General features: G+C 38.0%; 1 protein-coding gene across 2 annotated transcripts in view; it reads right to left on the bottom strand.

Annotated features, from left to right (window-relative positions):
- Positions 1 to 10,465, bottom strand: part of BMPR1A (bone morphogenetic protein receptor type 1A) — a 145,178-nt gene that overhangs the window by 128,968 nt on the left and 5,745 nt on the right. The gene's annotated exons all lie outside the window — the stretch shown is intronic.

The raw sequence follows: 10,465 nt of genomic DNA, 5'->3' as shown, positions 1-10,465 counted from the left end.
CCCCAAAGTGATCTGCTATTTTTGGAAAAGTATTTTTATTACTACTTAAGGGAACAATTCATTTAAAGATGACTTAATACACATTGTAACATTAAAAATGTCCATATCATAGTTAGCTTAGTCTATTTAGGATACATTTCCCTTTCAAAGTTTCTTTTGCTATTTCTGCAGCAGAACCTATGAACAAAGAACGCACAGCTGCCTCGCAGATGTATAATTTCAGTGTTTAGATTCCATTCTTCCTAGCTTCATTCTGCAAGAGGTTTTGGATTTTCTACTTCCATATGGTTTTTGACCTCCCTCAGTTTAGGTTCCACCTCCCCACATCTTACTCTATTTTAGTCGATTACTACAGAAAAACACTTCAAATTTGAAATGTCTTAGTGTTTTAAAACTTGCACAGCTGAAAAGAGGAGAACAGACAACAAAAAAGATGAGCAGATAACTAGAGTGAGACAGCCAAATTTCTAAAACTGTGTATTTCTATTTCGGTAACTTCCCCCTCTATCCCCCAAATTCTAAGTTTCTTGTATTTCAGGTTCAGACATACCAGCTTAATGTATGAACAGAATTTCAGCTTTACTCACCTAATTTCATCAAATTCTTAAGTTATGGCAGAAATATTAAGCAGTAAGATCTTTTAAAAAAACTTACACTATGTATACCAAAATGTTTGCAGATGTCACCTTTGAGTAGTACAAATATAACAGATTTTTACTTTTTTCTCGAGGCTTCTCTGTGTTTTACATTTGTTCAGTAAGCACTACTTCTGTAACTAGGAGGCAAAAAAGCCTTCTGTTTGTTTTAAAGAAAAACCTGCAAGGAAGAAGATTCAAAAATGTCTACATATAACCACTTACACAAAAAATTTTTATGGAGCAGCATAAACAATTTAATAATATTCCAGAGGACAGTCTCAGCAACACCAATAGCTAAAAATCAGGTTTCATTTCTCAACCTATTTGACTCCAAAATCTTCCCCCAGATGAGCCTCTTCACTTTCATTTTCAACTGATGTGGCAGTATTTTTAAACCGTTTTTCTTCCTGTTCTCTCACAAGACAGATTTTAAGTGTATTCTAAGAAACAATACAAATAACAATTATGGTTTACAAATATCTACCCAATTTCAACTACTTTAGAGTAAAAGCCGTGATAAAGCTGTGAAAAAAGCTTGTCTGTTTGATTCTCATCAACAAACCTATATCTTAGAAATGAGATATACAATAGAGCACTAATTTTAAAAAATGTTTATGAAAAGGGTTCTGGATGTTTAGAAAATAGCTGTAATCCACCGACCTTTTCCTATCCTTTTCTCTACAATGCAAAGGAAACATTAGGCCCAGCAAAGAATGCCAATCAAAAAGTTACCCACGAGAAGTTTCAAACAAGTCTTAAATATTAAAAACAGAAGCGGGATTAATTGTTAAAAGTCAATCAAATTTAACCCACCAAATATAAATACATTTCGGCCTTGAGTGGAGAACATGTTTTAACAGGTACCTCAGGCAACACTACAGCAAACTCAGGCAAACTGATCTTCTCCTTGTGGAGAACACAGAATACAAACAGGCAAAAATAGAGTAAAAATGTACTTGACTATGTGTGGTTCAGGTCTTCATATTAAAATTATCCTACTCCATTTGAGAACAAATATAACTTTGTGGTCAGGAACACGGATTCTAAGTCAGACGACTTGGGTTTGAATCCCGGCTCTGCCACTTATTTAGCTGTTCAAACCTCGACAAGTTATTTAAATTCTGTGCCTCATTTTTCTCATGCGTAAAAAGGAATAGATAACAATATCTGTATCATATAATACTTATAAGGATACATGGCTTAACATGTACAAAGTACTTGAAATAGGGCCAAGCACACAGTAATATTAGGTATTATTTAATCCATCTTGATCTTGTATTTATTCTATTGTTCTACATTACTGAAACTGAAACCCATTTACCTTGTACATGTTGAAAAATGAGTAAAAATTAACTTACAACTTTATAAGCTGAAAGCATCATATACTAAGTAAACTATGTTAAGCCGATGCTTTGTATCAAGTCATTTTTATTTTAATGGCATCATCGACTCAATGGACGTGAGTCTGAGTGAAGGGAAAGACAGGAAAGTCTGGTGTCCTGCTGTCCATGGGGTCACAAAGAGTCGGACACAACTGAGCAACTGAACAACGTTTCCAAGGTTCAATACACTCCAACTCCATAACAACTAAGGAATAAGACAGTTTAATTAATGTTCCAACTTAAAAGATTACCACATTCAGTTTATAAATCTGAAAGTTGCATAAAGCATCCTTAACACTGCATTATACTGAGCAGAACTGGAATATACTTGAAAACAGAAATGTTAGGAAAATCAAACAATTGTGTGTGTACCCTAACAGCTTTTATGGAGAGAGAAGAATGAGTCCTGGTGTCACGAGGGGCTTTAGCAGGAACTTAACCTGATACGTGTGTAGCTTTAATAACGGGTCTGAAATTGGTAAAAACATGAGAAAAGGTTTTATTTTTCTCCAGTTTCCACTCCAAACTATGCTTTGCCCAGTTTCCTTTTCCTAGTCCTTGGTGGCATCTGGAACAATTCTTTCTGACTTTCAGTGGCTTTCAGTTATTGAAAAGTCCAGTCCCATTTACTGATACTTAAATCTTTAATCCTCAGCCTTTCAATCACCTCCTTCATCTCTGAATTCAGGCTTCACCTATGGTCCAAGAGAGTTAACAGAGGAAGGGGTGTGGTCTGGTCTATTTGTGGGATGGGGCCTAGGGAGAGAACAAAACAAACAGCTCAGTGTCTGCGCTCTCAGTAGTCTTCTGTGGTCGCTGCCACTTTGCTGGCTAATAGGAACTATACTGTCTGTATCACAGGTAGTCAAATGGCAACTTTTCTTCTGGGGACAAGCTGGAACTTCCTGATAACCGAGGGGTGAGAAGCTCTTAGCCACTGCACATTTTCCTAGCTAAAGATCTGCTTCGACTCTCCCCTCTCCAGCAGCCCAAGCCCTGTCAAAATGACTGAAGCCTGGTTACATTCTGCAGTACCACTTGAACTCAGAGAAATTCAAAACAGACACAGGCTATTCCACTGTCACCATCTCTGTCCACAATGAGCTTTCTCTCCAGTTTTCCTAACCCCTTTTTCAAACAGGCATAGATAAACCAATCAGGTGCATAATGACTACTCATCTAGGTAATGAGATGTTCTGCTCTACTTCTGCTGGTACTCCAGCAAAAAAAAAAAAAAAAGGTAGGGGGGCGGAGAAGAAGGGTATTTATAAGAAAACAAATGACTGTGAAAAGATTCAAGATTCACCTTTAGGGGAATACATGGAAGAAGTGATCTTTTTGTGACAATGGCAGTTCAGGCGTGATATCCGCTTTTCTTCTTTTCCTAATGAAAAGAGTCAGTCTTCCCTGGTTTTGAAACTCAAGGAAAGAAATTAATACCAACTGACTTCTGAGAGCCTCTGCTTCAGGGAAAACAAAAACCAAAAAAAAGCCTATTATCAAATGCCTTCAGCTCAAAATAATTGTTATGCTACAGTGGCAGAGTCTGGACCGATTCACCATCAACACATACAAATACCTGGACGCTTACTCTGTACAAAGCACTGAACTAGTACTGTTGGCGAAACAAAACTTTTTAGGACAAAATTCAATCAAAGAGCTTATAAAATATACAGAGCATAAGACAACTGAAACTTTTTATTCTCTTGTTTTTTAATACTTTTACAAAAGCAAATGAGTTACCAATACAGTATGGTAAAGCAAAATAAAGTAAAAATAAAAATTAAAAAAAAAGCAAATGAGTTTTTATACATCACAAAAAAAAGTAAAAAAAAAAAACCAACAACAACAACAAATAAAAAAGCAAATGCAATGTGCCAAAGAAAGAGCTGATGCCATACAAGAGTTTCTACAAATGAGTAAGAAAACACTAGATTAGAAAAATGAATGAACGACAGAGAAATGCAAAGTACCAAAAAAACATGTAAAACTGCTCAATCTTATTCATAATCAAAGAAGCATAGATTAAACCTATAACGCTGTTTGTTCAGCTGGCAGACTGGCAAAAATGAAAACTGACTGATGTTACTGTGTTGAAGTGGGGAGGGGAGAACACATGCAAACACTTGGTTGGAGAGTGAGTTGTTACGAAGATTTCGCAGAGCACTCTGGCACTATATCAAATCTGTATGGCTTCTCTTACAGTAAATGCACTTCTAAGAATTTCATCCTATAAAATAAAAATACTCTCATAGGATATGTACAAGCACCACAGCATTGCTTGTAATGCCAAAAAATTGGAAACAATTAAATATTCATCAGCAGCTGATTAGTGCATTAAATTAAGGTATATTTGTAAAAGGGAATACTACTCGGCTACTAAAAAGAATGACCAAATTTATATTTACTGACATAAGACTGCCACATACTCAGTGAAAACAAAGTTAAAGAAAATGATGCATAGTATGACCTCATTTTTTGGAAACAGGGAAAGGGGTTAAGAGGAAGAAATGAAGACTGGAAAAGAAAAATTATCTTTATATTACTTTAAATAGCAGTGATCTCTGGAGGACAAGGCAAGATTGCAGAAGACATTGACTTTCTACTTCCGGGGTGTTACTGCTTGACGTGTCAACACAAATATGCGTAACTTCTTTAAACAGAAGAAACAAAAGCGGAGGTCTGTGGTGCCAGGCAGGGAAACGGCACTGAGCTTCCCCTGATTAAAAACTGAGAAGGCTTACAGTGAAGAGATTTAATGGTCAATGATGCACCAGAAACACCAACCGCCTCCAAACAATCACAGAAGAGCCAACTTTTAGCCTTGGCCCACTGAGGACAGCTTCACAGAAGAGACAGGATTCTCGCTAGACTTTGAAGAACTATGGTAAGCAAAGAATGGGGGGAGGAAAGGCAGCACTCTACAACATAATGCATACTTAATAAGTTTTAACAGCCACATTAAAAAAGCAGAAAGAATCGAAAATAATATATTTATTTAACCCAACATAGTCAAACAGTATTAACAATATATAATCAAAATTTGTATGTAATCAAAATGTCTTGTAAAATACAAGATATTTTACCTTCTTTTTATTGCACCATCTTCAAAACCTGGTGCATACTCCAGACTAGCCGCATTTTGAATTTTCAACGACCACACGTGGTACCACAGAGGACCCTACAGATCTAACGATTGCGAACTCACATCCAGAACTGGATAAAAGGTGACAGAGGCTAATAAAAGAGCAGTGGGAAGTGAATGAGGCAGAAAAGGCAGAACGGGCCAGAGAAGAAGGCCAGTATGGGACACTGTGAATTTTATATCGTAAGCAAATAAGAAACCAGAAAAAAATATTTAGCAAGTAAAGATGATCACTAAAGCACTATTTCAGAAAGATTAACTTTTTTCTTTACTCAAGATACACACATATAAATACAGCAAGCAAGCCTTTTTCTCAACATTTTTTATTACATGAAAGATTACTGAAATTGATACAATAAAAGTTATCTGTCATCAAGTGATAGTATTTTGTTGGCCTGATATATAGAGACTTTTGAATACTGTTCAAATATTTCTATTCCATGACATTTTTAAATGATTTTTTGAAAAATAAAATAAAATAAAAATAAGTTCAAGAATCTCACCAAAAGTTAATAGCCTTAACTTTAGTATTTCCCAACAGGACCACCTTTCGGCTAGAAATCTAAATATTCTTAAATACAAATTTAAGACATTCAAGATTTTATATTCCTGAAATACATTTTAAAATTTTCATTTCAAGTAAGAAAGCTACCTACAAATTTCAACACACACACGACAGCATGACAGCCACACAAGTCTCCCCCAGACCTAACTTCAATGTTGGGAGCCTGTAACGTTTCAGACAGCTTAGGCAAATCAGCTGTCTAAAGAGGAAAAAAAAAGCTCAGAAGAGACAGGAAAGCAGGCATGGAAGAGTGCCACTGGTCACAGGCCACTTCCTTCACTACCTGAAATGACCGCCAGGGCAGACAAGTGACTTCTCAGCTAAGAATCAGAAATCCAGGGATGTCACCAGGACCCAGCGCAATTTCAGTAACTAACCACTCCACATTGAAGTCATGTAACTTTATTCTTTTAAGCAGAAAGCAACATTAAAGCTTATCAACTCCTTTCACATTTTAAGACAAGGAAACAAAGAACCATACAGAGTTAATACAGCATCCAAGACTGCACAGTTAGCTTAGTGGTAATACCAGTACTATATAGATGTCAGTTTACAAAAATTAAAAGCCAAAGCTCGAGTGTTTTGCAGCTTCTTTAAAATTTTTTAAATTTCCCAAATTATCCACAACAGGTATACTACTTTTATAATTTTTAAAAAAGCAAAAAATGTTTGCTTTAAAAACTACTAAATCGTGATACTTCCAGGAACACTCTCCTCTCCTTTCCAGTCCAAGGTCTCACTGTACAGGATACTGTCTCAGGAAAGCCTTCCAAAACACCTGCACCCTGAAAAGACCAACCTCCCTTACCACTCTTGTAAGCCACCTGTACTTCTGTTTTGTAGATCTTAATGTAACTATAATTAGATAATCATTTGTGAAGTTATGTAGTGTCTATCTTCTCTATCTAGGTCTTAAATTGCTATTTCTCAGGGCTGTTCTAGGCTCTCTGCTGTTATATACCGGGAGTTCCTGAAATGAGGTCTGTAAAATAACCATGAAATTATATATTGTTGTTGCTGTTGTATATAACAACAATCATATACTGTTGTTGACTCAGTTGCTAAATCATGTCTGACTCTTCAAGACACCACGGACTGCAGCAGGCCAGGCTGCTCTGTCCTCCACCATCTCCCGGAGTTTGCTCAAATTCATGTCCATTGAGTTAGTAATGCTATCTAACCATCTCATCCTCTGCCACCCTCTTCTCCTTTTGTCTTTAACCTTTCCCAGCAACAGAGTCTTTTCCAGTGGCTCTTCCCATCAGGTGGCCAAAGGTACTGGAGCTTCAGCTTCAGCAACAGCCCTTCCAATGAATATTCAGGGTTGATTTCCTTCAGGATTGACTGGTTTGATCTCCACGCAGTCCAAGGGACTCTCAAGAGTCTTCTCCAGCACCATAGTTTGAAAGCATCAGTTCTTGGGTGCTCAGCCTTCTTCATGATCCAACTCTCCCATCTGTACACAACTACTGAAAAAACCATAGGTTTGACTATAGAGATCTTTTCACCAAAGTGATGTCTCTGCTTTTCAATATGCCGTCCAGGTTTGTAGCAGCCTTCCTTCCAAGGAGAAAGCGTTGTTTAATTTCAAGACTCCAGTCACCATCTGCAGTGATTTTGGCTCCCAAGACAATAAAGTCTGTCACTGCTTCCACTTTTTTCTCCTTCTATTGCCATGAAGCTCCAATACCTTTGTTTACCTACCCAGATAGCATCACCAAGTCAACGGACATGAGTCTGAGCAAACTCCCAGAGATAGTGAAGGTCAGGGAAGCCTGGCGTGCTGCAGTCCAGTGGGTCGCAGAGTCAGACACAGCTTAGTGACTCAACAACAACCTACTCAGAGCCACCTTTCTTTGAGGAAACAACCACTTGCCCATTTCACACGGCTTCAAAAAGGCGATCAGTCCCTGACTGCTTCAGTGGGCATATAAGCCAACTCTGGCAGTGATGGTACCCCACATCCTATGTAGACTCAATAGCAATCTCTCCATGAGACAGAATACACGCACCTGGGCAAGAAGCGTTTTTTCCCTCTCTTGAACCTACAGCAATAAGGACCACACAACCCTGAAGCTACCAGTGGTCCTCCCTGCCAGATCAAAGTACCTGCTGAAAACGAGGCAAAAAAAGTGGTAAGCAGAAAAGACAGATTCCCAATTACATTATCTGAACACTTAGATCCAGTCATATTTATTTCTAGTCTTTTCCCAAAAATGGGTTTGGGAGGTGGTTGGGGGTAGCTTTCCTCCCTTTAGGCTAATCTGAGTTAGTTTTGCCACTTGCAAACAAAAGTCACTTTAGAGAGCCACCTAGTTCCCATTGCTGGAATATACAATTTATATGGTATTCAATTCCAAATGTCTATCTACCTCCAGCTCAAACCTCTGTCAAACTCCAGACCTATAAATGCAACTTACAAGTAAGATTCTACCTGGTGTTTCAGAGGATCAAAACTAAATTATTTTCCTCCAGAAACCAGCTCTCCCCTTACTTTTTTCATCTCAGTTAACAACACACATCTACCTTGCCAGGTTTCCAATCTAGAAACCTGGAAGTTATTCTTGACAACCCCACTCCTCCTCTCCTCCACAGCTAATTATCAAGTCCTATCCATTCTACACCCTAATTACCTGCCACCATCCTAAGTGTGAGCAAGGAAGGAACAGCTTCCCTCCAAGTTTCAGTGTCTTTGGTCTTCTTTTCTCCAAACTGATTATCCACTATGTCACTTATCTCCCAAACTGTAAATCTGGCTATTTTATCCCCACACTTGACATACCCCTACTCTTCATAAGTGAAGCGAATGTGTTAGGGGCTCAGTCATGTCTGACCCCATGGACTATAGCTTGCCAGGCTCCTCTGTCCAAAGAATTCTCCAGACAAGAATAATGGAGTGGGAAGCCATTCCCTTCTCCAGGGGATCAACCCAGGGACTGAACCCGGATCTCCTGCCTTGCTTTACCATCTGAGCCACGAAGAAAGCCCTTCAAGGAACAGCCAATTATATACAGGTAGAGCAACAGCCAAGCCCTACAGCTTCAGATGTTATTAGTGGTATGAAAAGTGTTTACTGTAAGAAAACAAAGTTCACCACAAATATAACAGAAGAGTAACAACATGCATAATATCAGGCAGGATAGCTCAAACTCACCAGTTATTTTTTTAATTTTAAATCTGTTTAACTGAAAGATAACTGCTTTACAGAACTATGTTGGTTTCTGCCAAACATCAACATAAATCGGCCATAAGTACACATATGGCCCCTCCCTCCTTAACCTCCCTCCCACCTCCCTCCACATCCCACCCCTCTAGGTTCTTACAGAGCCCTGGTGTCCTGAGTCCCTCATGTCATACAGCAAATTCCCACTGGCTATCTATTTTACATATGGTAATATAAGTGTCCACCCGTTTTCAATAAAAAATACACAAGAATATCTTTCTTTATCTATTTAGTGTCTTTCCTTTATCTATTCAGCAATTCATTAGTTCCATATTTAACTGCCCTTTTGAACCTGGTTTAGGAACTCACTGAGTCCACCAAAAGATGGATTCCACTAATCATATGATCTCCTTAAGACAATACTCCAGTGCTTTCTTCAAAACACATTACTGGAGGTCTTTGAAAACATCCTTCTGTTTCTTTCTTTTCAATTTTTAGAACTCACAGCCTTTTAAAGTATCGGCTGTACAGCACTATTCCCAGCAGTTAAGACATGGAAACAACTAAAGATCCATGCACAGATGAAAGGACAGACGCGGTGCCCATATGCAACGAAACACTACTCAGCCCTGAGAAGGAGCTAAACAACGCCACCTGCAGCAACATGGACGGACCTGGAGGGCATCATACTAAGCAAAGGAAACCAGACAGAGACAGATATCATATGATACCACTTACTTGTGGAATCTACAGTGTGACACAAATGAATTTACCTATAAAACAGAAACAGATTCACAGACATGGAGAATAGCCTTGCTGTTGCCAAGGAGGAGGAGTGTGAGGGAGGGAAGGATTGGGAGTTTGGGATCAGCAGATGCAAACAATTATATATAGGATAGATCTTACTGTATAACACAGGGACCTATATTTAGTATCCTGTGATAAACCATCATGGGAAAGAATACATATATGTATAACCAAATCTACACTCTGCTGTAGAGCAGAAATTAACACATTGTAAAGCAACTATACATCAATAAAAAATTTTTAACGTTGGCTATAAAACTGACAAACATAACTATGATTTAGCAAATTATCCAAATATTTACAATTATTTTTATATTTACTTTTTAGAAAACTAAGTATATGATGATTGTTAATGATGATATATAAATACTGGATATTGTCTTTAAAATAATCCGCAAAACTGGCTATCAAAACTCTAACACAATTCCCCCTTATATAATCTGTGCCATTTTGTGAAAATTATCAGCGCTTTAGAAACCTGTGAGTTCAGAAAATGAGCAAAAGAAATGAAGACGAAAATCTGGGGGCAGTCAAAGTACCTTGCGATCAGGCTGGCGTACCCAGTTGTGAAGAGATCCCATCCAAACATATAAATATTTCTCTATATTGCATGAAACATTTTACTTGCTAAAGAGGTTTAGCAAGCACCCTCTCTATTCACAGTAACAGTAGGGCTATAAACCATTCCCACATAAATGTGGTTTAAATTCTTCTTCCCAACATATTCGCTAAAGGAATAGGAGTTTTGATGTGAGAGAAACCCTA

The sequence above is a fragment of the Ovis aries genome, chromosome 25 (assembly GCF_016772045.2).
Source record: "Ovis aries strain OAR_USU_Benz2616 breed Rambouillet chromosome 25, ARS-UI_Ramb_v3.0, whole genome shotgun sequence".
NCBI lineage: Eukaryota > Metazoa > Chordata > Mammalia > Artiodactyla > Bovidae > Ovis > Ovis aries.
This window is presented reverse-complemented; position numbering and strand designations above follow the sequence as displayed.